Raw genomic sequence first — 27622 nt, 5'->3', positions numbered from 1 at the left:
TATGGTTGAAAAAGGCATCCTCCATTTCCACCTACATTCCGTCTCTCTTTCTCTCTAACTTAACTACACATCAATGTTGCACCAACATCTCATCCTTCCTCACTTTGACAACACAAGGCTGCGGGTTGAGGCGTCAGGGGGAAGAAAACGGGACCACCGTTACGTTGTAATCACCATCCACCGTTCAACGGTCAGAAACCCCAAATCACACATCTCTCTCTCTCTCTATATATATATATATATATATATATATATATATATATATATATATATATATATATATATATATATATATATATCACCCCGTTACACGTCTCTTAAAACAGTTTCATGATTTTGCTGATGTAAATGATCTTGATAAAAATAGTAAGCTTCTTCATGGAGTTTGATTTCATCTCTCTCTCTCTCTCTCTCGACAATCTAGGAACAAGGAAATAATGGATTTGTTGCTTGATTTACAGGTTTGTTCTTAAGGAAGTCATTAATGATGAGAACCTATCATATTGAAAAGCCGTGGATCAAGTGAGCTAGGGCTCAAGCTGATTCATTGAGACGAATGCTTTGTAAGTTTTCCTTATTTTCTTTGGATTAATGAATGGTCTCCACCTTCATCAAGCTTAAATGTCTCAACTTTAATGTTTATTTATTTGTTTATTTATTTTTAATCACTGTTTAGAGGGTGTTTGGGATTCCTTTTCAAATGACTTTTTGGACTTCTGGCTTTTTCAAAAAGCCAAAAGTTTAAAAAGTTGTTTGGTAACTTGAAAAGTTCTTTTAAATTAACTTTTTGAAAAGAAGAAAAAAAAGGTGTTTAAGAAGTCACAAATTTGTGATTTTTTGTAACTTTTGACTTTTTTCTCTTTGCATCCTCAAAAGTTCATATAAACACATTTTAAAAGTTTCTTTTAGAAAACGACATAAATCAAAAAGTCATTTTCTAAAAAGGACTTTTTAGTTTAAAAAGAAATCTCAAACACCCCTTTAGTTTTGTTTTTACCTTTACCTATTCTTTTAGAGGAATGCTTGAGACCGCATATATCCTTATAGAGTAAATTACATGAATGGTTCCTATGGTTTGGGGTAATTTACGCGTTTGGTCCCTAACTTATTTTTTTTTAACTCGGAAAGTCCTTATTGTTTGTTTTTGTTACGCGCTTGGTCCTGTCTTACCTAAAAAGACTATTATTTAAATAGGAAAAAATTGTGGAGTAGGTAAGGTAATGTGAGGGGGGTGGGGTTGGGGGTGTGTTTATTTAAATAAATTAAAAAATCAAGGGCAAAATAGTCTTTTTAGGGAAGACATGGACCAATCGTGTAACAAAAGCAAACAGTAGGGACCTTTCGAGTTCAAAAATAAGTTAGGAGCTAAAAGCGCAAATTACCCTAAACCAAAGGGACCATTTGTGTAATTTACTCAAAATATTTCCTTTTTCAATCAATTTAAGTAGTTTTTTTTTGTTTCACATAATGAATGTCCAAAGATAAGTTGCTTTAGAGGCTTATACAAAATGACAATAATTATAACATGATTACCATTAACACTATATACAGTTATCATATAGTCAAATTTTACAAACCTCTATGTAAAGGAGATTGTCAATGGTAATATAATCAACTTTGGGTACGTATGCCTTAAAATCAATGGTGTTCCCATGGATCGTGAACATCCCATGTACCGAAGAACTTTATAAATTGTCAATTTCATATATCATATTGTAACAACCTATTTTTCTTTGAAAATCTACCAAGTATAGTATTATACTTGCAAATTTCATATTATCACATTGCATTTTCAAAAATCAACCCATTTTTAGCATTCTACTTTGAGTTTTCTTTCTGTCACATTATCGAACCATCCAACTTTTTTTCCTTAACAACCCATTTTCCTTTGAAAATCTACCATTTATTGCATTATACTTACAATTTTTTTTATTACTAGCATATTGCTATTTCAAAAATGAACTTATTTAGCAAGCTACTTTGAGTTTTCTTAAAATTAGCACATTTCGTTTTAAAAAATTAACCCATTTTTAGCATTCTACTTCGTGTCCTCTTAATATCAACACATGACATTTTTAAAAACTCATCCTAGTTTTCTTAATATCATCACTAGCATATTGCATTTTAAAAAAAAAACAATCTACTTTGAGTTTAATTATTATTATCACATTTTATTTTCAAAATAATTTTACTTTGAGTTTTCTTATTATTAGCACATTGCATTTTAAAAAATAACACATTTTTAGCATTCCACATTCATTTTTTTCCTATCAGATCATTGAAACATCCAACTTTTATTTTTTACTAGCATATTGAATTTTCAAAAATCAACCCATTTGTAGTGTTCTACTTTTAGTTTTCCTAATATTTGCATATTTCATTTTCAAAAGACAACTCATTTTAAGCATTCTACTTTAGTTTTTCTTATTATTAGCACATTAAAATTTTCAAAAATCAACCCTGTTTAGCATTATACATTCATTTTTCTTTCTGTTAAATCATTGAAATATCCAACTTTTTTGTTCATGAGAATACAATTTTCTTTGAATATCTACCAATTATAGCATTATGCTTACAATTTTCTTATTAATAGGCTATTGCATTTTCAAAATTCAACCTATTTTTAGCGTTCCACTTTCAGTTTCTTTCTTTCACGTTATTGAAACATCCAACTTTTTTTTTTCTTAACAAAACATTTTTCTTTGAAAAATTACGAATTATAGCATTTTAATTATAGTTTTCTTATTAATAGCAAATTGTATTTTCAAAAATTAACCCATTTTAGCTTTTTACTTTCAATTTCCTTATTTTTAGCAATTTAAATTTTCAAAAATCAACCATTTTTAACATTCTACTTTAGTTTTGTTATTATTAACACAATGAGTTTTAAAAAGTTAACCATATTTTAGCATTCTATTTTGATTTTTCTTTTTATTAACAAATTTCTTTTTTCTTAACACATCATTTTTTTAAAACTACCAATTACAGCATTGTACTTACAGTTTTCTTATTAACAACACATTTTATTTTCAAAAATCGACTACTTTTTAAGCATTATACTTCAAGTATTTTTATTACTAGCATATTGCACTTTCAAGAACCAACCAATTTTTAGCGTTCTTTCATTTTTCTGTCACATCACTGAAACATCCAACTTTTTTTTTTCTTAACAACACATTTTACTTGAAAGTCTACCAATTATAACATTGTATTTCTAGTTTTCTTAATAAAAGCGTATTGCATTTTAAAAAATCAACTCATTTTTAGCATAAGTTTTCTTCATATTAGCACATTTCATTTTCAAAAATCAACTCATTTTAAGCATTCTACTTTGAGTTTTCTTATTAATAACATATTTCATTTTCAAAATTCAAATTTATTCTACTTTCAATTTTCTTTCTGTCACATCATGAAACATCAACTTCTTTTCTTAATAAAACAATTTTCATTGAAAATCTATGGATTATAACATTGTAGTTACAATTTTTTATTACTATTATATCGCATTTTCAAAAATTAACAAATTTTTAGCATTTTACTTAAAATTTTCTTATTATTAACAAATTGCATTTAAAAATAAACCCAATTTTAACATTCTACATTTAGCCTTTTTCTTTTTGTCAAATCATTAAAACATCCAACTTTTTTTTTCATATAAAAGCATTTTTATTTGAAAATCTACCAGCTATATGGAAAAGTCGGCCGAGTACTCGACTATGGGTTACTTAGACTCGGCCCTCTACCAGTTCAGCCTAATTGGTAAAAAAAATCAGAAAATGTTTAAAATCATTAAAAATTAGTCAAACTCAGTCCAAATGGGTCAAAATCGGACCAACTCGGAGTGGGTTAACCACAAAAACCGAGCGACTCAATAAAACCAGGCGGTTTAATGAAACTAGTAGGCTCAATGGAACTTGTCAACTCTGTACAAAACCGCGTATCTTTTGCCTTTCCAACCGGTTAACCACCACCTTGAGCCCTGGACACAACTTCTCGGATCACCGCCATAAGCAGGGAATCTCAATCATCTGTCTACTCCATTGCCCACAAACCACATATGGTTACATAGTATCACAAAACTGGAGCTTCCATGAACTCATAAGAAGTGGAGAAATCTATAAACTAATACACGATTATAAAGTAATTGAGTATTAGGTTTACTTTTATTGGTATTTTGCGAATATGGGAAGCTTTTGGGCCAACTAACAAAAAATGGATGGAACTACCCATAATCGACGCCGACTATCGCTTCCAGTTTTACGATAAGGAATCCATGGCTGTCGACACCCAACTACTACTTCTTGGCAGATATGTAACGGCCCATGCGACTTATATATACATTAAAAAATTCATGGTTGTTAGGTCAAAAAATGAACGAAACCAGATGTTTATTCGGGTCTACAAGTCTCTGCCATACAACAATCTTTGTAGGCAACGTTAATCAAACAGGAGAGATCGTGAATACGATGGAGCTTTACGATAGTAGCTTGGGGAATTGAGAGATGCTTCCGAGCATGATTAAATCAAGAAAAACACATTTTGGGGTGGGGTTTATATGGATGAAAAGTTTTATTTAAATAGAAGGGCAGGGAATGGAAGGAAGTCTTTGACATGTGGTGAAAGAGTATGATTTGGATGCGAAAAAGTGGACGGAAATACCCAACATGCATGTCTCCGGTGGATGCTAATGTTGGTTGTAGTGCACCACCGTTGGTGGCGGTGGTAGGTAATGAGTTATATGTTTCTCATTGGGATGAAATGGAATTGAAAAGGTATGATAAAAAGAGGAATAAATGAGAGGTTATACGGCGGTTGTCGGAAAGGACATAGTCGTTAATGGGCGGGGGTGGCATTTACAGGATGTAGGAATCGTATTATTTTTATTGGTGGACTTGAAGAAATGATAATAGTGTAATAGTACTAGATTTCGAGTAAACGGAATCCCTTTACTCAGAGTCTTAGAATATATTTCCACAAACACTATTATCATTTTTCTGAGGTCCACCAATAAAATTAATACGATTCCTACATCCTGTAAATGCCACCCCCACCCATTAACGACTATGTCCTTTCCGACAACCGCCCTATAACCTCTCATTTCTTCCTCTGTTTATCATACCTTTTCAATTCCATTTCATCCCAATGAGAAACATATAACTCATTACCTACCATCGCCACCAACGGTGGTGCACTACAACCAACATTAGCATCCACCGGAGACATGTTGTGTATTTCCGTCCACTTTTCGCATCCAAATCATACTCTTTCACCACATGTCAATAACTTCCTTCCATTCCTTGCCCTTCCATTTAAATAAAACTTTTCATCCATATAAACCCCACCCCAGAATGCGTTTTTCTTGGTCTAATCATGTTCCGAAGCATCTCCTAATTCCCCGAATTGCTGTCGTAAAGCTCCACCACATCCATAATCTCTCCTGTTTGATTAACACCTTCAAAGATTGTTGTCTGGCCGAGACTTGTAGACCTGAATAAAACATCTGGGTTCGTTCATTTTCCGACCTAACGACCATGAATTTGTTAATGTATATAAGTCGCATGGCCCGTTACATCTCTGCCAAGAAGTAGTAGTTGGGTGCCGACATCTATGGATTCCTTATCGTAAAACTGGAAGCGATAGTTGGCGCCCATTATGGGAAGTTTCATCCATTTTTCGTTAGTTAGATAAAAAACTTACCATTTCGTGAAATACCAATAAAATTAAACCTAATACTCGATTACTTTGTTATCGTGTATTAGTTTTATAGATTTCTCCACTTCTAATGAGTTCATGGAAGCTCCAGTTTAGTAATCCTACTGAACCATTAGTGGTTTGTGGGCAACAAAGTAGACAAGTGAATGAGATTCCCGGCCTATGGCGTTGATCAGAGAAGTTGTGTCCAAACAGGGCTTGAGGTGGTGGTTCATCGGTTGGAAAGGCAATACATGCATGATTTTCCATTGAGTTGACATGTTACATTGAACCGTCTGGATTCTTTAAACTGTCTGGTTTCATTGAGTTGCTCGGTTTTTATGGTTAACCTGTTCCGAGTTAGTCTGATTTTGACCTATTTGGACTGAGTTTGACAGAGTTTTAATGAGTTTAAGAATTTTCCGATGTTTTTTGCCAAGTAGGTTGAACCGGTTGAACTTGATTCGATATAGGGTCGAGTCTCAATAACCCGCCACTGAGTTGTCCGAGTTTTACAACTCTATCTATAGTTGGTAGATTTTTTAAGAAAAATGCTTTGATATGAAAAAAGTTGGATGTTTCAATGATTTGTCAGAAAAAATCTGAAAGTAAAATATTAAAATTGGGTTGATTTTTGAAAATGCAATAATAAGAAAACTCTAAGTAAAATGCTAAAAATGGATTGATTTTTAAAAATGCAATCTACTAGTAATAAAAAAATTGACTTTTGAAAATGCAATCCATAGATTTTCAATGAAAAATGTTTTATTAAGAAAAACGTTGATGTTTAAATGATGTTACAAAAAGAAAACTAAAATTAGAATGCTAAAAGTAGGTTGAATTTTGAAAATACAATATGTTATTAATAAGAAAAGTGTAACTAGAATGCTTAAAATCTGTTGATTTATGAAAATAAAATATAGTAATATTAAGAACACTCATGCTAAAAATGGGTTGATTTTTTTAAAATGCAATATAGTAATAAAAAACTTTGTTACAATTAAGGGTGACAAATTAGCAACCGTGTCGTGTTTTTGTCTGACATGATATGACATGACAATGTTTTATGTAAGACGAACATAACACGACACGATGTCGTGTTTTTTTAATTAACACGAAAACAAACCTATTAAAAACCAACAAACACGACACGTCACGACAAAGATAACATAAAATAATAATTAGTTTATTTAATTAATACTTAATCATACATAACATGACAAACACGAAAACAGAAAAAACACGACAAACAAATCATGTTAATTTTGTGTCGAATTCTAATAAATAAGAAAACTTTGTTATAATTAGGGGTGACAAATCGGCCAATCGTGTCGTTTTTTTGTCTCACATAACACGTTAACATAAAACACGACACGATGTCGTGTTTTTTAATTTAACGCGAGAACAAATCAATCAAAAAACGACAAACACGACACGACACGACCAAGATAACATAAAATAACAAATAGTTTATTTAATCAATACTTAATTATAAATAACACGACAAACACGAAAAACATGACATACAAATGCGAAATCGTGTCAATTTCATATCAAATGCTAATAAATGAGAAAACTTTGTTATAATTAGGGGTGACAAATATGACAACCGTTTCGTGTTTTGTCTTACATGGAAAAGTTTTATGTAACACGAACACGACACGACACGTTGTGTTTTTTACTAACACAAAATCGAACCGATTAAAAAACGACAATCACGAAACGACACGACAAAGATAACATAAAATAACAATTAGCTTATTTAATTAATACTTAATCATACATAACACGACAAACACGAAAACACGATAGAATAATGTGAAATCGTGTCAAGTTCGTGTTGAAGTTTGAACATGAACACAAATTCGGATTTCGTGTGGTGTTTTTTTTTGTCGTTTCGTGTCATTAATTGTCATGTTAGTTATAATTGGTAGACTATCAAAGTAAAATGTTTTGTTAAGAAACAAAAAGTTGGATGTGTCGATGATGTGACAGAAAGAAAAATGAAAGAATGCTAACGATTGGTTAAAATTTTAAAATGCAATATGCTAGAAATAAAAATACTCAAAGTAGAATGCTTAAAAGTAGTCTGATTTTTGAAAATGAAATATGCTATTAATATGAAAACTGTAAGTACAATGCTATGATTGGTATGTGTGATATTTATAACTTTCTTTTATTATGCCTAACATATTGATCTTACATTAATATCTTGAATGAACCAAGATCTTGAACAAGCCAACATCTTGGGATCGTCATTGTATTTCTTGTATTATTTAATACATGACTAAAGGCTTATCTCACAAAGCATGAGGCCAATAAGAAAAGACGTTTAGTCTTCCCGAAAAACCCGATCAAGGAAAATTTGGGGAAGATCCCATATTTTTAACATAGTATGTTATCTTATCTTTGTATATAAAGACAAGCTGAAAAACAACGAATCAACTTATTCCTGATCAGCTTGCACTTGTAATTTTATTTTTCAGTAATAAAAATTCTAAGGCAGTGTAACATTGTTACCTCCCGAGGTTTTATGCCGAAGATCCTAATGGATTAAAGGCTTTCCTCGTATATCTTCGTGTCCTTGCGATCATTTTTATTTCTTTGATTTATTTTAATACATATACACGTTTTCCTGAACATTTACTTAGTTGCATATACCTTGATTGCTTATTAACAACCTTAAGATACTCTTTAATATCTTGACCTTTTTGAACATCTTAAAACCTTTTTTTAACATTCTTTATTGTTTGACAATTTTAACACTATTTTTGTCCCAATTTTTGGACATATACATATTTATATCGTCAATTAAATTAATATTTTAATCATTTTTTTATTCGTATTCTATACAACAAATATCAAAATTACTGTTTTATTTTTCAAATCTTGACCACATTCACGATCTTAAACATATTTTAAGATCTTCAACATATTTTAAGTTCTTAAGTAATTTACAATTTTCTTCCTTAAAGTTTTCGAATTATACATGACATCAGACTTACTAATCTGATTGCAAAGTTATTTAATTAATTTTTGACCAAAATGAAAACATTGAAACAACCTTTTTTTCTTAACAATTCATTTTTCTTTGAAAGTCTATAATTTATAGCATTGTACTTAGAGTTTTCTTATTACTAGCATATTTTATATTAAAAATCAACCTATTTTTAGCATTTTACTTTGAGTTTCTTATTATTAATTAGCACATTGCATTTTAAAAAATCAACGCATATTTATAATTATATTTTCGGTTTTCTTATTTTTAGCACTTTGAGTTTTCAAAAATCAACCAATTTTTACCATTCTACTTTAATTTTCTTATTATTACCACATTGCATTTTCAAATATAACCAATTTTTAGCATTCTCCTTTGAGTTTTTTTTTTTTTTTTTTTTTTTTTTTTTTTTTTTTTTTTGTATTATTATCTCATTGCATTTTAAAAAAATAACCAATTTTTAGCATTCTACTTTGAGTTTGCACATTTCATTTTCAAAACTCAACCCATTTTGCGGATTTTACTTTGAGTTTTCATATTACTAGCATATTGTATTTTAAAAAATTGATCCATTATTAGCATTCTACATTCAATTTTCTTTCTATCTCATCGTTGAAACATCGTATTTTTTCTTTCTATCTCATCGTTGAAACATCGTATTTTTTCTCTCTTAAAATGAATTTTCTATGAAAATCTATGAATTAAGAATTGTACATAAAGTTTTCTTATTACTAGCATATTGCCTTTCAAAAATCAACACAAATTTAGCATTCTTCTCTGAGGTTTCTTATAATCAGCACATTGCATGCATTTTAAAATATTAATATTTTTTTAGCATTTTACTTTTAGTTTTCTTTCGGTTACATAATTGAAACACATGACTTTTTTTCTTAAAAAACATTTTTCTTTGAAAATCTACCAATTATAACGTTGTACTTTCAGTTTTCTTGATATTAGTATATTTCATTTTAATAAATCAACCCATTTTTATCATTCTTCTACGAGTCTTTCTATTATTTGCACATTGATTTCAAAAATCCAACCCATTTTTACCATTCTACTTTTAGTTTCTATGTCACATCATTGAAACATCTAACTTTTTTTCATATCAAAGCATTGTCTTTTGAAAATATACCAATTATAGCATTGTCTTTTTACAATTTCCTTATTACTAGCACATTGCATTTTCAAAATCAACCCATTTTTAACATATTAGCTTCCGTTTTCTTATTATTAGCACTTTGAATTTTCAAAAATTAACTCATTTTTAGTGTTCTACTTTAAGTTTTCTTTCTTTCAGCTCATTGAAACATCCAACTTCTTTTTTCCTTAACAAAATTTTTTTCTTTGAAAATATACCAAATATAGCATTGTACTTACAATTTTCTTAATACTAGTATATTGAATTTTAAACTATCAACCCATTTTTAGCTTTCTACTTTGAGTTACCTTATTATTTGCACACTATATTTTAAAAAATCAACCCATTTTTAGTTTTCTACTTTCAAAATTTCTTATTATTAGCACTTTGAATTTTCAAAAATCAACCCATTTTAAGCCTTATACTTTTAGTTTTCTTTCTGTCACATCTTTATCTTAGAAATGTCCAAATTTTTTTTCCATATCAAATCAATTTTCTTTGAAAATCTACTAGTTATAGCGTTGTTTTTTTAAATATATTTATTATTAGCATATTTCATTTTGAAAATCAACCCATTTTTAGCATTTTACTTTCATTTTTTTTTCACATCATTGAAGCATCAGAATTTATATTCTTAACAAAACATTTTTCTTTGAAACTCTTCCATTTATAACATTGTACTTTTCGTTTTCTTATTAGTAGCATGTTTGTTGAGAGAAGAACTTAAAATGAAAATGAGATTATAGTGCGGAATGTAAGTTAATATCGAGGATCTTGTGAAACTCAACAATAATAAGTAGCGGAAATTAAAAAGGAAACATAGTCACAATATACTTCACTAAATATAAGCAAGTAAGAACGATACTTGTTGAATCATAACTTGGTTTACATTCAAACACCAGATATTATATGGCAAACAACAAAGTATGAAAAATGAAGAACATAAAGATATAAAATATAAGGAGATTTATATTTCACTTGAATAGATTACAAGGAAAATGAAGATCAGACACACTTTCTAAGTTTTACAAGACTGTCTATTTATATGATGTAATAGTATAAGTCCCTAAATAAGATAATTTAAAGTAATCTTGACTAAGACGTCCATGCTCCCATGCTTGGACTGGAAATACCAACTCATCACACAATCATCAGAAAGGTGATCATTACTTTACTGACATTGCGGTATCCACAAAAGAGAAAAGGCGTAAACTCATCGCATCTCCTTATCTTCGGTATTCAGGTTTGCAGTCAAGTCTTTTAGATTAGCACCTCTTCGATACCACTTCTCTCTTTGAACTCTTCGCAACTCCACAATTAGGTCTTCGTTTCCAATAATCTTCATATATGCTGAGGGTCACTTTAATGCAACAACAATTTCCCTTTAAGTGTAACATCCCAAAAATACAACCCAAAAATTTTCGTTTGAAAACTTTACTAAACCATAATATCAAATATTAAAAGATAAATCCATGGATCATGCGTCTCAAAATGTCATAATAAATTTATCAAATCAACTGATGTCAAAACATATCAAAATATCCGAATAAAATTCCTAAGATAAACTAAAGCTGTGGTGTGTGCCATGCCATCATCCCGAGCTCTTCCCCTTACTAGCGGAAGTACCTGAAACCAAAAACTGAAACTGTAAGCACAAAGCTTAGTGAGCTCCCCCAAACTACCACATACCATACAATAACATATAAAGCAACTACTGGGCCTTGCCCACTGCATCGCACCGAAGTCCGGAACTAACCAGGGCCTTGCCCTCTGCATCAGACCGAAGTACGGAAACTGCAACAGACCGAAGTCCGGAACTAACCAGGGCCTTGCCCTCTGCATCAGACCGTAGTCCGGAAACTGCATCGGACCGTAGTCCGGAACTAACCAGGGCCTTACCCTCTGCATCGGACCGAAGTCCGGAACTGACTGAACATATCATAGCATAATCATAACTAGTAGCATAAACACATATACTGCATACTACATCAGACCGAAGTCCGGAACACATAACACGAAGACATGCTTGAATCACAAAGACATCAAGCACACTGAACTACTGCATCGGACCGAAGTCCGGAACTACTGCTAACTTAAACGGGCCGGCATTGTGGCCGTAGACCCGTTCCTACTGGAAGGAAACTCACCTCGTAACGCTGGCTGCTGAGGTGCTAAATCTGAGACTGTCTGACTACTGCTCCGGAACTCCCCGGCTACAAATCCTATAAACACTAAATCAAATACTGATAACTAATCTCACAGTAAAATGACTATTTTACCCCTGGTCAAAGTCAACTTCCTGGTTGATTCTACTCGCCGAGTCCTACTATGAACTCGCCGAGTTCCTGGACTCACACTTCTCTAACTCACGACTTGACTCGCCGAGTCCCTCTACTTCCAGATCCTTATTCTAACTCACTGAGTCCTCTTCCACTCGCTGATTCAACTCACAACTCTAAAATCGGAGAAATCAGGAGGGTTTGCGCTCCGACTCGCCGAGTCTAAGAACAACTCGTCGAGTCCTATGCATGTCCTCACTAAACAGTTGATTCTAATCGATTCCAGTGCATCCAAATCATAGATCTGAGCTTCTAGGGCCGATATAACACGTAAAGTTGCCAACTTTACGTACATGCATAGAGGTATGAAGCTAAAACACCAAAATAAGCTAGAAATGGGAACCTAGGGTTTGGAACAAGGCCTTGCTTTGCATAAAGGTAGCTACTTTGAGCTCCTGGGGCTCAATGATGTCCAGATCTATAGCTCACTACCCTAAGGGAGCTCCAATCTCGAGTTTGGACCTTGAAATGTCCCAAAAGTGGCAAAACAAGCTTATATGAAGATCTACTAGGAAAATGAACAAGGTAGAGGCTTTATTACCAGATGAAGTAGCAAATGGAAGCTAGCTTCTGGATCTCCTTCTTCTCCTTTGCACCTTCTCTCTTTCCTTCTCTTCTACACTTCAAGAATACACCAAAACACTCAAAATCAAGAAGGAATCACTCAAGCTCACAAATGGAGGGCTAGGGTTTTGAGTTCTGGACTATAGGGGCCGCAAATGAACCCTAGGGAAGAGAATGAGATGTTTAAATAAGGTACCAAGTCCCGGAATTAGGGTTTCCCGACCCCGACCAGACTCACCGAGTCCACTAGCCGAATCGTCGAGTCGGTCACTTAATCTTCCACACGGAGCCCGCTCCGACTCGTTGAGTTCTTCCTTGGGCTCCACGAGTTGACTCTTTCGACTTAGGGCTTTTCTTTCCTTTCTTGGTCTTTCTGATTCTGGGTGTTACAACTCTCCCCCACTTAAACTAGACTTCGTCCTCGAAGTCCACCACGGCCAACCGTCCTCCAATCTGGTCAAAACCTTCCTGTACGATGCACACTTTATCTGCTCAGTCCAACCCTCAGGGAACCGCCTTCAATGGCCTTCTGCCCGGTCATTCCAGCTAAAACTAGTTCTTGTAGCTTATCACCTTGAGTGCACTCTAATCTCCAACAATCCTGAGAACACATCTTACCCAACTGACCATCTATCTGGTACTTCCCGAGTACTTATGCTGAACATCCTAGGGGCTCACCCCCTTTTCCTTGCGCGTTTTCTGGCTTTCCCAAGGCAACTCCCCATAACTAACCACCTCCCCTGCCACTGCGAAGGACATACCTTTCACGCTATCCATTACTCTAGCCATTTAAGTTAGATTTCATCCTCGAGTTCATTCCTTACCATTCCTTACATGCTAACTACTCCAAGTTCCCACTAGAGCAACAAAATTCACAGATTCACTTATCCCTGCGATTCACTTATACTTGACCATAACTCAGATAATCGTGTTGTAAGTGACTTACCATAACCCAAACTATCTGTGACTCTAACTGCACATAAAATCCCAAAATACCATTACTGCTGGAGACCCAAAACTGCCTGAAACACTGAACTGCCTGAAACACTGAACTGCCTGATACCGCATGCTGTTACATGGCTGCTTTCCAAAATATACCGAGACCCTCCTGGTCTCAATTCATTCGTCAGTCATCCGAAATACCGGGTTCCGACCCGGCTGCGGAGCCAAAGGACTCCCACTTAGTCGCCTCACACGTCTTCTGAACGAATTCCTTCTCTAGAACTAGTTACTACTAGTTACCATGTCCCTGAGGCTCTAATAACTTTATGATCCAACTGATCGAGTCCATACGTTGAATCCTGACGTCACCAAACCCAAGGCTAAAAGTGATTGCTACATGGCCATTGGTAGCCTCATGTCATGAATGACCTTAAGCAGACCCCTGCTTCCTTGCTCTCATAACTATAATGGCGCTTCTATAGTCTTATCACTGGCTTAACCAGGTCTAATCCGTCTAGGTAATTCCGAAATCCAATCCGTGGATTTCCATTTCCTCACTGCTACACCCGAACTGGTGGGTACTACTGTTCCTTCTGCGTCTTAACAACGCACTCACGATATCTACCAACCTAGTGATTGCTACGGATACACCCGCAGACTTACAGAACTCTAACACTATCTGGCTGCTAGTGAATGCTACGGCTACACCCGCAAACTTACAACACTCTAATACTGTCTGGCTGCTAGTGAATGCTACGGCTACACCCGCAGACTTACAACACTCTAATACTGTCTGGCTGCTAGTGAATGCTACGGCTACACCCGCAGACTTACAACACTCTAATACTGGATCGACACGCCCTTGACCCGCACTCAAATAAACTCATGTCCTGTCTGGAATCCCCAACTTGATTCCCTAAGGCTTGCTAGCAAACATTCCAAGAACTCGATCTCATCCTTGGCAAGTTTTTCCGAACTTCCATCTCCCATTCTCCTCGAACCATACAACCACATAGACTATCTTCCTTTCAGACAAGGATGCAAAACTTATCCTAGTCTCAAAACTGCTCCTACTTCTGAATCCTTGGATGATTCTCCCCCACTTTGATTTAACTAACGCCTTACGACACACAATACTGGAAGGATTCTCGATCCTTCTTACCATTCTATGCCCAATCTGCTGAAAACCACGTTTACCATTGCTAGTGTTTCAATACTCGTCAGTCCAAAAGATCACACCACTTTCACGAACCCGAATAAATCTACAGTAATAACCCGCTAGACCCAGGAAACTCCGAATCTCAATTGAAGACCTCAGAATCTCCCACCGCATCACGACCTCCATCTTGGCCGGAACGACTAGAATACCCTTCTGATTGACAAGGTGCCCAAGAAATTGCACCTCGCGCAACCAGAACTCACATTTGGAGTACCCTGCAAAAAGTCTCTCCTTCCTTAAAGTCTCTAGCACCTCCCTCAGGTGCTTCTCGTGCTGCTCCTCAGTCTTGGAATAAACCAAGATGACGCTGTACTCTCCCAATCCCGCGATTTGGGATATGATCTTTCGCTATCCGCTAATAATTCTCGGTATGCAATTGGCATATAACTCCATCACAAGTAGGCCACAAAATTCCGAAATATCATTATCCTTACTGATGCAGAACCATAACAATAAAATCATAACATAAGCTGATAGAGAGAGGAAGATTCATACCCGCAACCTGCTCTAAAGAACCCCCGAATCCTCCTTCCTTCCGAGGCCTGCGATGATACGGAGGCTGCCACATCCGCTGAGCGGGGAAATTTGCCCTGACATGACCAGGCTGATGGCAACGATGGCATAACTCTACTTCTATTGTGCATTCTTGGCGTCTATGACCCTTCCATCCGCATCTGCTTCACTTAGACTTGCTACGCACGTCATCCCATGCTCCCTCCTTCCTCGTTCAACCATCTCGACCCTGCGGGTCCCTGACACAAACTACGACAGTGTCCACCTGCCCATCTTGCCGAACTAGACCGGAAGACCGCTTCCTCTTCCTTAGCTGACTATCTGAACCAATCTCCCGTTCCCGGGTCACAGTGACCATTTCACCCATCGCCTGGATAGCTGAGGTCCGCCTTTCAATCCCGGCGACCACTCTATCGGTGACTCGCCCAATGGTGTCTGGTAACTCTTCGCGGAGGGCCCGCGAAACCTCTACAGCAATCCAATCCTGTAATTGACTTCCCTGAAAACATGGTGTACCATTCACTTTTGACCCCAAGCTACAAAAGCTAGGGGTAGGATCCTCCTTCCAGAAGGATCCCAGAGGTCCACAAGCTTCGGGCTCCAGATGAGTCCCCACCTGCTCTGCTATAATATCGGCCTGAAAGGCCCCGAGGCGGCTATCCAAAAGCTCCACAACGGCCTCCTTGACCGAACCGAAGATCACAGGAGTCTGATCAATGATGTTGCGCATAATTTCTGCTGAAATAAACTCTCTCATCCGACCATCAAGCTGCCCGACCCCAGAGCCAGAGCCAGATCCCTCCCCGGCACCTGAACTGCCAACTGGTATCTCGCACAACGTCACCATGCTGAAAACATATCACAATAACTGTCAGAATACTCATCGCTGCTGAGGGATCTCACACATACTCTACAATTTCCCTGGTTTCGTCTTGTCCCCTCTTGAATCGAGTACGGATCCTCTGCTTTCAGTAGTACGGGCCCATACTACCTTCCACATCTATCCGTACTTTCCTCAAGAGTTACCTTAACTCAACCAAGTCCCTTCTACTGCTGCTGATCTCTGCTACTCTCATCCTAGGCTTTCCCTAGGGAAATCTCTGACTCTACCCAAACCAGTCCTCAACTGCTGAAGGCCTCCTTGTAATGCCAGTTAGTCATCACCTGAATACCATCACATGTGACGAGGCTCAGATAATCCTTCGAGTGAAAGACTCATCCCTACAACGGTTAGACTCAAACGAGAGCTGCGCAATAGGGCCAAATCCAGTACTCTGAGATTATTCAATCCTGATCACATGTGACGTGACGTATTCACCTAATGGCTAACTCCCATCACTTAGAGTCCCACAAAGCACAAAGCAACCAGCATTCAGACACAGGAAACTACTCAAGCAATTCTATCCTCATAACAAGAAACTGTAATAGCATACAAGGTTAAGCTCATACTATCAGGCATAACCTAAACAGGCTATCCTACTACTGTCTACTCAATACTAGCAGGTAATTCTAATAAAGCTGAAACACATATAGCAGGCACATAAGGCATCCTCCTAGATCCTTAGTCCTATTCTAGCATGCTGTTCTACTGAAACTGATAATCATAATATAAACTTGTATGGGTAATTCGGGAGTACTTACTTGAGCTCGGCTGATCGCATGCACCACACCCTTTTTCTCTTTTTCAAAAACTCTTTTCTTTTTAAGTTTTCTTTTTCAAAAATTCCTTTGAAAACATTTTCTTTTGAAAATCTTTTTACCATTTCCTTAGTTTGAGTCCAATCACACCCGAGAGTGTGCCTCAATCCCTCAAACCAAGGCTCTGATACCAACTTGTAACATCCCAAAAATACAACCCAAAAATTTTCGTTTGAAAACTTTGCTAAACCATAATATAAAATATTAAAAGATAAATCCATGGATCATGCGTCTCAAAATGTCATAATAAATTTATCAAATCAACTGATGTCAAAACATATCAAAATATCCGAATAAAATTCCCAGGATAAACTGAAGCTGTGGTGTGTGCCATGCCATCATCCCGAGCTCTTCCCCTTACTAGCGGAAGTACCTGAAACCAAAAACTGAAACTGTAAGCACAAAGCTTAGTGAGCTCCCCCAAACTACCACATACCATACAATAACATATAAAGCAACTACTGGGCCTTGCCCACTGCATCGGACCGAAGTCCGGAACTGCATCGGACCGAAGTCCGGAACTAACCAGGGCCTTGCCCTCTGCATCAGACCGAAGTCCGGAAACTGCAACGGACCGAAGTCTGGAACTAAACAGGGCCTTGCCCTCTGCATCAGACCGTAGTCCGGAACTAACCAGGGCCTTGCCCTCTGCATCGGACCGAAGTCCGGAACTGACTGAACATATCATAGCATAATCATAACTACTAGCATAAACACATATACTGCATACTGCATCAGACCGAAGTCCGGAACACATAACACGAAGACATGCTTGAATCACAAAGACATCAAGCACACTGAACTACTGCATCGGACCGAAGTCCGGAACTACTGCTAACTTAAACGGGCCAGCATTGTGGCCGTAGACCCGTTCCTACTGGAAGGAAACTCACCTCGTAACGCTGGCTGCTGAGGTGCTAAATCTGAGACTGTCTGACTACTGCTCCGGAACTCCCCGGCTACAAATCCCATAAACACTAAATCAAATACTGATAACTAATCTCAGGGTAAAATGACTATTTTACCCCTAGTCAAAGTCAACTTCCTGGTCAAAGTCAACTTCCTGGTTGACTCTACTCGCCGAGTCCTACTATGAACTCGCCGAGTTCCCGGACTCACACTTCTCTAACTCGCGACTCGACTCGCCGAGTCGGGACGTAGACTCGCCGAGTCCCTCTACTTCCAGATCCTTGTTCTAACTCACTGAGTCCTCTTCCACTCGCTGATTCAACTCACAACTCTAAAATCGGAGAAATCAGGAGGGTTTGCGCTCCGACTCGCCGAGTCCAAGAACAACTCGTCGAGTCCTATGCATGTCCTCACTAAACAGTTAATTCTAATCGATTCCAGTGCATCCAAATCAAAGATCTGAGCTTCTAGGGCCGATATAACACGTAAAGTTGCCAACTTTACGTACATGTATAGAGGTATGAAGCTAAAACACAAAAATAAGCTAGAAATGGGAACCTAGGGTTTGGAACAAGGCCTTGCTTTGCATAAAGGTAGCTACTTTGAGCTCCTGGGGCTCAATGATGTCCAGATCTATAGCTCACTACCCTAAGGGAGCTCCAATCTTGAGTTTGGACCTTGAAATGTCCCAACATTGGCAAAACAAGCTTATATGAAGATCTACTAGGAAAATGAACAAGGTAGAGGCTTTATTACCAAATGAAGTAGCAAATGGAAGCTAGCTTCTGGATCTCCTTCTTCTCCTTTGCACCTTCTCTCTTTCCTTCTCTTCTACACTTCCAAGACTACACCAAAACACTCAAAATCAAGAAGGAATCACTCAAGCTCACCAATGGAGGGCTAGGGTTTTGAGTTCTGGACTATAGGGGCCGCAAATGAACCCTAGGGAAGAGAATGAGATGCTTAAATAGGGTACCAAGTCCCGGAATTAGGGTTTCCCGACCCAGACCAGACTCGCCGAGTCCACTAGCCGACTCGTCGAGTCGGTCACTTAATCTTCCACACAGAGCCCGCTCCGACTCGTCGAGTTCTTCCTTGGGCTCGACGAGTTGACTCTTTCGACTTAGGGCTTTTCTTTCCTTTCTTGGTCTTTCTGATTCTGGGTGTTACATTAAGTGACCTCAGAATTATCCTCTTCACAATTATCCTTTTCATTGATTAAGTTTGAGAAACTTAATTAGTAGCCACCAAAACCTTCTGAATTCAAAAATCCATTTGATTCTTCTGATTATTTCAAATTTTACTTTGTTAGTGGTGAACTTGGATTTTTCAATATACGTGATGGTGTCTTCTAGTTGATTCTTTGAGCATCTATGAAACGTAGTGGCTGGAAGGAAGTGTTTTTTTTGCTGTTTTTGGAGAGGTTGAAGATGATGCCAAGGTTAGGAAAGCTTGTGACACCGATGCTGAGATCCTAAATTCCTTCAGTAATGAATGGGGCATGTTCAATTGGAGAAAAATTCATCTTCTCTGCAAGGATAGGGTAAATTTCTGCATCAATCTTCGCGAAGTCACATACTAGTAGAGCTGGCAAAACATGAAATGACATGACAACCCGACACGAAATTAGCGGGTTTGGGTAAGAGATTTTGACACTTTTAAGTAAAGGGTTGACACGACACGTCATGATAATTAAACGGGTAAGGCAAGGGTCAAGACTTTCAACTCGAAGATGAATCGAATATGACCCGTTTAATTATATATATATATATATATATATATATATATATATATAAATTTCATATTTTTATAAATATATTATATAGTATAGACTTGTAGTACGCCAAACTCAAGAACTAAAATAAAAATTCAAACTTTCAAAGTAATTTAATTTTACTCTTCCTCACCACTTATCCTCTTTGCTCCCAACTCTAACTATTTCCATTTTGCTTTCTAAACTTACTATGATTTTGTCATTCCACCTCCTAACTCTAATGTTTCACTTTTTCTTTATCACCTCCCCATCTCCTACTTTCCAACCTTTAATTCTTTCAATTTGATATGACACAACATATTTATAAGGTCTAAATCATAACCCTAAACACGACACAAAAATAAACATGTTGACATGACACGACATGATAATTAAATGGGTTGGGTTAGGGCCGATCCCTCTCAGACCGTTTAATATTTTGATACGACACGAACCTGCCACGACATGACACGTTTTCTCAGTCTACATACTAGGGCTTTGAGAAAATCATAGGCTCTAGCATATCGTGGTTTCATGTTGTGATGCTTTTCAATCTTGTTCTTGAATACCCTTGCAATTGTGAAGATTCTTCAAAGTTTATGAAGACGAAATCTGCTTCAGTGCGGTGGTATTCATTCCTAAAGCGAGAGAGAGTGTACTCATAGAAGGTTGTGTTTTTGAATGATCGAGACTTGAACATTTTGACTGTTTCGGGAGCATCATTTGAGCATATTTCTTTGATTTTATTTCCATGCTCGTGATGAAAAGCACTTAGTCTCTCAAACTCCATGGGAAGTCTGCGTTCATCAGGGATGCGAGGATCAAACGATTCAAAGACTGGAAGGTACTTTGTGTTTGGGGGCAAAGGAACATCCCAAAAACCATTGGTGGGAGGCTTAGCATACGTCATATGAGGGACGTAGTCTGAATCAAGAAGTCTTCATGTAGGATTCACCCAATAATGAAATAATGTTTTGTCCGTTCTAATATCAAATTCCTGAGTTTGACAGATGTATTCAACCATTTTAGCTGCTCTCCAGTCATCCTTGTTCTACTTGGTAATGGGAGAGTCATGTGTTTTGTCCGATGACATAGAGGGCTCCGGATCTGTTTCTTTGATTGGAGAGGTCTTCGGTAGAGATTAGATTGGAGTTGGAGCTACTTCCTTTGGCAAAGATTTTGGAGGAGATTACGGTGGAGTTTTGTCTTTTGGAGGAGTTTGATGTCTTTATGGTGAATGATATTTTGAGCTTTTGGTCTGGGAGCTGAATTCGACTGTTGGAGTCTTTCCCCCTTTTGAGGAAGAGGGCACCCCCTTCTCCTCAAACTGAGCTTTAACTTCTTCAAGTTGTTGGTAGGTTTGGTGAAAACCTGCTCAATATTTGTAAGCTTAAGTCATTAGTGGTCATCAGGTTTGGGTTTTTGATGTGGTCTTTAATATTTTTGGTGACTAGTTTGATTTCATCATGTGTTTTCTTGTCGTGACTGCTCTGCGTAGACCTCTGATTGTTGATTGGAGTTCAGAATACCGAACTTCATAAGCATTGTTGAAGGTTTGTGTTTGATCGGATACACTTCAAGTATGAATAAGAAAAGTAAAACTAATCTAAGCAAAATAATCAATAGAGAGTAAATAACACAGGATTTCTCCAAATTGTTCCTTTCACTAAGAAAAGAGGTTTTTTCTTCACCAAGAAGAGGGGTTTGTCACAAATACGATTGACACAAAGCCACGATTACTAACCTCACAACATTAGGGTTTTCCCTAATGTTGTATATATACTAATCTATACATGTATATCCCTTGATTAAAGGGATTGCATCTAATCTATACTAATGATTAGATCCTTATCACAAAGATTACGAATCTGATATCTATTCTATATTTATCTATAATAAATGCCTAATATACAAAAGATTACAATTGGACAACTATACTATAAGGTGACACTATTGAACTTGAGACGTTGGCGCTGTTGACTTATATAAGCTGACGCTGATAGATCAGTGAGTCATGTGTTTGACTCATCAGATTATAAGGTGTTACCTTACAATCTCCCCCTATCTTATGATGTCAAAACTAAATGTCTTCTGATATATAAGCGGAATGCAGAAGTCTTTTGGCTTGTGCTCCCACTAAAAATAATAATGAAGTTTTGATTCTTGTAGTTCTAACAAATGCTCCCCCTGAGAAGGTGAATGACTCATCAAACATTTATGAATGCTTGAGTTGAGCTGAGAACGTTGACATCATCTTGACTCGACTCCCCCATAGAATGTGCTTTTCTAGTAGTGAGATTTCTTTCTTCGGCGAGATTTTCAGTTTTACCAATATTATCTCCCCTTTTTGACATCAACAACTAACTTCGAGCAGAATAGAGTTTCAACTTGTGGTCTAGTAAGATTGTAAAATCTCCTGATAGCGTGGGTTTAAACTACCATTCACTGACATAACATTTCGAGATCTCATCAGCGTGTGGTTTCATACGCTGAATCATAAATCTCTTTTATTATAAAAAAATGGTAAGACTGGATAGGTGCGTGTGATATATCACGGACAATGATGTACCCATCCGCACATACTTTCAAACTTTTATCAGTGTGTGGTTTTACACAGTGAATCATCAAGCTCTGTTAAGAAGATAAATGAGAGAATGGATTATTTCAGTCACGCCGAGGTGAAATCAGCGTGAATCATTAACAGTTTAACTCATCAACAAGAAGTGGCTCAAACTTCCGTATCATAGAGTAAGTTACAAACTAAAATCATAGATTCACCGTTAATTCATAATAGTACCATGTCTACCTCAAACTAGGAGGCCAGGGACATGAAGAACCCTGTTTCATTTAAGGACCTGACATGTATCTCTTACTCTGATGACTATGTAATCAGGGTAAGCCATTGAGTTATGTTTAATGTTTCAGCAGAACATGAGACTTGCTACATACGACAAGCATGCTTCTAGGGACATAGTCACATAAAGATGATTTAATTTAAAAATAATAAACACCCTAGCCATTTTATCAATAATTTTATTTGTACTAGGCTATCTAACTTTGAGAGTTTAGACAATGCTAGACAATCAACATGAGAGGGTGACTCAATGTTCTAAGCAGATGGTCTCGCTGATGAGAAACTTAGAGAGATTTTTTCACATACAACAACATGTTTGTAGAGACGATGATGTGTCAAAAGTTTCATACTAGGCTCAAAACGACCACCGTCAGATTCGTTTTAAAATGGTACAAAAGAATAAACACTATAAGAATATAAAAAAAGAATTAGTCAAACAAGAAAATAGTTTTAACAGAAAAAATATGCAGCTTTTTCAGAAAGGTGATGAAGACTTGATCCATCAAATCTTTGGAATTGAATGGTCATTAATGCACTTCCATTTTCCAAGATATATTCCACTTGAAATTTTATCTATAAAAGAGAACAAACAATGGTAAGTACATCATTAAACAACTCACAATATATCACAAGTGATGAAGTCTTTTATTATTGAAGCGTCATAGATGGATTCTAAGATTCATCAGGAGCAAGATAGAAGTAGAGTTTAGTCTTTGTAACCAACAAGTTAACTGACTTGAATCCATAAAACCGTTGTGTCTTCAAGATCAAAATGAGGGAATACGAGGTTTTATTGGATTATGAATCCGTAGATGAAGCTAAGACTTACTGCTTTGATGGTTTCTCTTTGCATCCATAACAGTGAATGGATGAGAAATAAGGTATCCTTAAGAAGAAAAGGACACGATGCCACTCTTTTTCTCAATACCAAGAGCATTGAGATCCTTCAAGACATTTTCAGTCCTTACAAATAAGATGCAGATAAATCTTAGATAGGTTTGAAAGAAAATACATGTAAATACTAAATGTAAGATTTTGCATTCATAATAAAAGAAGCACTTGTTTGTTTTTTGGGGTTATTCATAAGATCAAAAAGAAGTTAATTAACAATTAAACCATAGAAAGCATGCCAATATGAACAATTAATTTGTTCAAACTCTTTTCATCCAATGTCTTGGTGGAGATGTCAGCTAGCTAATTTATGGATGAAATATAGAACAATTCCACTTTTCCCTTTTGAACTATGTCCCTAATCAAATGAAGACGAATTTCTATGTGTGACAACCCAAAATTTCTATTTTGTACAACCATTCACTTCAATAGAAGTCAGAACAGTTTCTGCTAACTTTTGAGCTGTGTAGAGTCAGTTTGAGTGTTCTAAAGCCTAGTACTTCAGGAGATAACAGGAGAGAGGATGCCCTAGGGTTTATTGTGCAACAATAATGTCCTAAAACTCCAAGAGTTTGGAGTTTACTGCCTAAACAAGGTGTTTACGGCCGTAAACCCTAAGGGGGTATAAATATGACACTTAGTCATATTTACCACTTTTTCACATTTTCAAGATCCAAAACTCAAATCCTCTCAAGTATCATCTGATTTTCCTTCTTGATCTTCAACTTTGTAAGTGTTTCTTACCCTAATAAGTTGATATATTACTTAATCTAGTGATCTTACATGATTCCATCCGTGAAATCATTCCATATGTGTAGATCTTCAAGTTTCACCAAGAACACCAAGAACACACACTAGTGTTCTTGGACTTTTAACACCTTTTCAAGCTTCTACATAGTAAGTAATCTTACCCTAGTGTGTTATAAGACTTGCTACACTTCTTAATCATCTAGAAAACATAGGGAAACACAAGATCAAAGGTGTTTACGGTCCAAGATGTTCTTGGACCGTAAACCCTAATGAAGGGGCCAAAGTGTGCCCTAGTCTCTTACCAAGCCTTGGATACTAGTCTAGATACCATCCTTGATGTGCTTAGGACTTAAAACATCAAAAAGACCATAAACCATTTGGGTTTACGTCCGTAAACCCAAGGAGAAATGGTCCAAGGACCGTAAACTCCACAAAGGAGTGAAATGGTGCCCTAATCACTTCCTAAGGCTTAAACATGAAGTAGGAATGCTTCTTATGACCTTTAAAGCTTCAAAACACAAAATGGTAAAAGTACCATGAGTTTACGGCCGTAAACTCATGGGTTTACGACCGTAAACTCAATGAGAGTTGGTCCCAAAACCGTAAACTCCAAAAGAGTTTACCCTTGGACCCCAAACTCAATAGCCAAGACCTACAACCCTTAGATTCAATCCTTAGTACTTATAACACTTAAATCAAGTGTTTTACATGTCCTAGGATGTCTTAACTTGGTTAATTAGTTGTTTAATGACTAATTGGATACATATATGTGTTATTATATGTTAACTAGGATCCTTGTGTGTGTTCACGTCTTCACTTGACACTTAGCATCCTATACTATCCGTTCATCCAAACCACTCACTACAGGTGAGTTCATACCCCTTAATCAATCTTTTAAATGATTTTATGGGGGGGGGGGATACAAGTTGATCTTTTATAGTTATTATATCAATCACATGTGATTAATAACTACCAAACAAGTAGATTTCTTACTTTCAAACTGTGTTATCAAACAAACTACTTTTCAAACTGTTTTATCAAGCTCTTTTACATGTCAAATACTTTTATCAAACTCTTTTACATGTCAAATACTTTTATTCAATTTCTTTTGCACTTATATTCTGTTAAATGTATATCTTTATAGATATAGTTATATAAGTAGGATTGAAAGGACTTAGGACTGATAACTCACCTTACCTCCTGTTCCTCATTTGGTTGTGGACTTAGGGTATCGGTTATTTGTCCGAAGGTTGTTTGAATCCTAGTTATATATTATGTATATGTATATAGATATAAAAGTTCCTTCTTTCTATTCAATACCTTTGGGTAGCAAAGGTATACAGATATGTTCATACATACAAATCACCTTACTAGTAAGCTACAATAGGCGTAGTTTAGGAAGTTACTAATACTATTACTAGAACAATGGAACATACAATGAGTCAGTTCATACATGAGTCTATACATTACAATACAGCTAGTACATACTATACATTTTACAAGAAAACATACATGCTAGACAGAGAGAGAACATACAATACCATACAGAGAGAACATACATACATACTAGACAGAGAGAGAACACACAATACAGCTAGTACATTCAATACATATACAAGAATACTATTTCAGTTATGTGAGCCACGTAACGGGGCATGGCACTACCTGTCATGACCGTTTTTGTATCCAGAATCTCCTTAAGTGGGGAGCGTATGAGTTTGCGTGTAGATCTATACTGGATTGACTATCCTACACCTTGCTGCTCGCTACAGTGGGACTTGCAAGTCTACGGGTGCCAAACGTCATTTCTTCCGACGTTTTACATCGTCGCGTTCTATAGTCGGTAGCAGGATACAGGCCGATCACATGGTACTTTAAATACAAATTGGTTTAAGGTAGTTAGTATAGCAGTAGTTACTTAATACAATACTACAATACTATTTCATTTTCTCATTGCATTCACTTTGTGATCTTCACACAATAAACAGTAATGTAGAAACTATATTTTTGGTTAATGATAGTCAAATTTCAGAAAATACATACTCTTACAAGATACACACACAGATACTAGATGCCTTTGTAGAAGGCTACTTTTAGTAGGAAACATAGGGTTTTCTAGGAGATTCAAACCTTTTTACAAATTCACACATCACTTACTTACAAATACTTTCATACAAATACATACACTAATATACTTATGATCTCACCAGCTTTAAAGCTGATACTCTCTTTCAAAATAACTTGTATCCTCAGGTCGCCAGTAGACAGGTACCGATGCCAGGTTTTGAGAAGATGGAGCTCGTTCAAGACTCATCTTTTATTTTGATTCATATTTTGGTGTCTATTTAACTTGACAGAACACACTTGTATTAAAATTATATTATTAATGCAATGGATGATGTTGTTGTTTGTTTACTACTTTGCATTGTTGTGATACTGTACATGACGTCCTCCACCCCCGAACGATTCCGCCGTTCCGGTTTTGGGGTGTGACACTATGTGCTTGGTCTTGGAATGCTACACTGGTTTTTGAATCATCTGAATGACACTGGTGTTATCTCAACAGATGGGTGTCTTCGAGAAGTTCATACCATAATCCGAGAGCTGATTGTGAATCCATAGAATCTGAGCACAACACCTTCCAGCGACAACATATTCAGCCTCAGCAGTAGAACAAGCGACTGATGTCTGCTTTTTGCTGGACCAACTTACCAATCTATTTCCCAACATTTGAGCTCCATATGAAGTGCTTATACAATCAATGCCACACCCACCATGTTCGGAGTCAGTGTATCCCACTAGCTTGAACCCAGAGTCACGAGGATACCATAACCCAAGATTAGGTGTATGCTGTAAGTACCGAAAGATCCTTTTGAAATCATGAAGATGAGATTCCTTAGGTATGGCTTGATAGCGAGCACACAATATGGTGGAAAATATAATGTTAGGGAAACTGGCTGTAAGATAGAGTAGAGATCCTATCATTACTCAAAACATAGTTGCATTTACATCAGTGCCACTTGGATTAGTGCCAATAGACGTTGATGAAGACATCTGAGTCTTTGCTGGTTTGCAATTAGAGAGACCATACTTTTTTCAGCATATTTTCAATCTCTTTAGCTTGCCAAACAAAAATACCATCACTTAGTTGTTTGACCTGCAAGTCTAAAAGAAAGTTAGTTCACTCGTCATGATCATCACGAATTTCTTGGCCATGCATGACCTCTGCGAATTCTCTACTTGAGGAAGAATAATATGAGATCTTGATTGATTTATGAAGATAATGTTATCAATCGTTCCTCGTTTGTATCCACTTGAGAGAAGATAGCTTGCCAAAGTGTCATACCATGCCCTAGGATC

General features: G+C 36.5%; 1 long non-coding RNA gene across 1 annotated transcript; it reads left to right on the top strand.

Moving 5' to 3' along the window:
- LOC145162530 (uncharacterized) lies at positions 1-26677 on the top strand. The gene is made up of 4 exons (XR_013739161.1): positions 1-190; positions 327-366; positions 462-563; positions 26516-26677. It is a non-coding gene; the product is annotated as an uncharacterized LOC145162530 (long non-coding RNA).
- Positions 26678-27622: the final 945 nt, after the last annotated feature.

Source organism: Lactuca virosa, chromosome 3, assembly GCF_052849685.1.
Source record: "Lactuca virosa cultivar CGN04683 chromosome 3, Lactuca_virosa_CGN04683_v6, whole genome shotgun sequence".
In the NCBI taxonomy this organism is placed as follows: Eukaryota; Viridiplantae; Streptophyta; class Magnoliopsida; order Asterales; family Asteraceae; genus Lactuca; species Lactuca virosa.
Note: the sequence above shows the minus strand (reverse complement) of the source record. Positions and strands in the feature narration are given on the sequence as shown.